Source organism: Lutjanus erythropterus, chromosome 9, assembly GCF_056507025.1.
Source record: "Lutjanus erythropterus isolate fLutEry1 chromosome 9, fLutEry1.hap2, whole genome shotgun sequence".
NCBI classification, from domain to species: Eukaryota; Metazoa; Chordata; class Actinopteri; order Lutjaniformes; family Lutjanidae; genus Lutjanus; species Lutjanus erythropterus.
Genome location: NC_139325.1, coordinates 31,197,693 through 31,200,304, shown reverse-complemented (window position 1 = coordinate 31,200,304; position 2,612 = coordinate 31,197,693).

Genomic DNA, 2,612 nt, shown 5'->3' with positions numbered 1-2,612 from the left:
TCGTTTTTTTACTTTTTTTTTTCTCACAGTTATGACTGATCTCTGAGCCCGCAAAACTTCCTTTTATACATACTGAAACTGTCTCGCTGCTTTATATGGTGCACAACTGCTGGGGCAAAGACAGTGGATGACTCAGGAGCGCTGCACAGCAATGTTGGTAAATATCAGGGACAGAATTTCCCCAATGTACTTGATTCCACTGTATGTCATAACAGTAAAGATCAGCTATCTTGCTTGTATGTTTTCAGAAAACCCAACCAGTAATATTGAATATTCGGTGACACTTTATTTTACAGCGCACTAATAAGATGTCACAAGCTGTACTTTGTATCAAATTAGACAAAAACTAGAAATAATATGTTATTTATTAGATGGTATTAGACCCTTTATTAGACCATTATGAGACTTTATTTGGGCGTAATTAGGGACACATTTTATTTTGGTTTATTGTACAGTTCTGCTGTAATGTGTCCTAGTTACTCACTAATAAAGTCTAATAAGGGTCTAACAGTGGGAAATAATATACTTTAGTTTACAGTACAGTTGTTTCATAATGTGTCCCTAATTACCATTTAAAAATGGCTAATAGAGTATAATTAAGAGTCTAATAGTGTCTAATAAAGAACATATTATTTCTAGTTTTTGTCTTTTTTGATAAAAAGTACCGCTTGTAACATCTTATTGCTGTACTCTAAAATAAAGCACAACTGTATATTATTTCACCTTTATACTTAAAGACCTGTGCACTATCAGCAAAACAAGAATGGCACCTAATAAAAAACCCTGCTGTGGTGTTGGAAGCTAAACTAAAAACTCGCTTCACAACCTTCACAAACACAATATGCAGCACAAGGAGCTGTTATTCCTATAAATAGCACTGGCTTCACGCATAACACTTTGGCTACTATTACACATCAACAAGCACAGGCATCAGCCACGAGCTCAGAGCTTGTCACATGTGCCTGAGCAGGACACACAAACACAGCACAGATTGTGTGCATGTGTCATATGCTCTCACACACACACAGAGACATGCATTCATACTCATCCATGTCAGTTAGAATCAGTGGGTTTGGTCACTGTTTTTCAACCCTACGTGATATGTTTTCCTGTTTTCACTGGGAGGATGTGGTTAGGTTTTTCTGTCTTGTGCTGAGCTGCTTCAGTAGACACAAGTAATTTTTTCGCCCACAAGCCTAATAGCCCACTCATGTACTGACAGAAACAATGACAGCAATATTTACCAGAAACAGCGTGAACAATAGGTGCACATAATCATAAAGGAGAGGGTCTTTAAATAATGGAAAGCAAATGAAGTAACCACACAGCAAAACAGGAGGAATACTGACAGGGGAGCAACCAAATAATGACAAGCATATGAAGTAATCTTTACTTGGTATAAAAATATCAGTGAGATTATCATGCTGAGGCTACCAGATGGAGATATGGCCACCCATGGCAGAGCATGTCAGTGAGTCCCAAGGAGAAACAGCAAGGAGAAAGGACTGCACAAAGGTAGACGGGGCTGTGCTGCCCTCTGTTGGTCAGTTACTGAAGATGAAAAAACAGTGCATGGCATCATATGCAGTGTACGTATAAATATGAATAAATAATTATGTAGTTAGTCTTTAGTAGGGTTGGAACTAGGGATGATTTTCATCAGCAATTCGTCTGATTAGTATTTTCATGATTACTCCATCAATCGTTTAGTCTAAAAAATGTCAAAAAATTGTGAAGAATGCTCATCAAAATTTCTCAGAACCCAAAGTAACGCCTTCAAATTGCCTCTTTTGTCCAAACAACAGTCCAAACACTCTTCATTTACTAATCACAAAGAAAAACATACAATTCTCATATTAAAGAGGCTGGAAACAACAATATTTGGTCGAAAAATGAATTAAACAATTAATTATCAAAATAGTTGACAATTAATTTGGTTTCAACTGATCGTTGCACCTCTGGTTTATATGCATGTGCGTTTTAAACTGACTTGCCAACTTTAAATCAGTGTATTTGAAAAAGCCAACCAAACAAAACAACAACCAAAAAGAACAAAAAGCTTTGACAGTCTTTAAATGCCAGACTTGTCAATGCTGTATTTGTACATAATATAATGAGTCTGGATGCAAAGGTCAGACAAATTTAAGGCTCAAAATATTCTCTTAATTCAAATAATAACTGAACAAAACATTTTTTTGTAGCAGGAGTGTAAACATGAGCGCAAACAAGATGTAATCACAAATTAAAGCTTTAAAGGTCGACACCACAGAAAAACAAGCACAGAATGCTGAAATGCTGCAAAGTTAATCAAAATCACAATATGGCTAAGTACAATATCCAAATTGCAGAAGATGCAATTTTTAAATAAAAATGCCTTGGCCTAGTACTCCTGTTCTCCAGGTGTAAGAAAACATGTTTGTTTGGTGCAAACCCCAGCAAATGTCACATCATCATGATTTTAGTGGGGTTTTTTTTTTGGTGGAAATGAAAATTGTGATGCAAAAACGATCATTCCCACTAAATGTCAATCATATCGTAACGTTTCAAAATAATCACAATGTGATTTTTTTAACATCTCGTGCAGCCCCACACAGAAATAATAAAGCAACAAC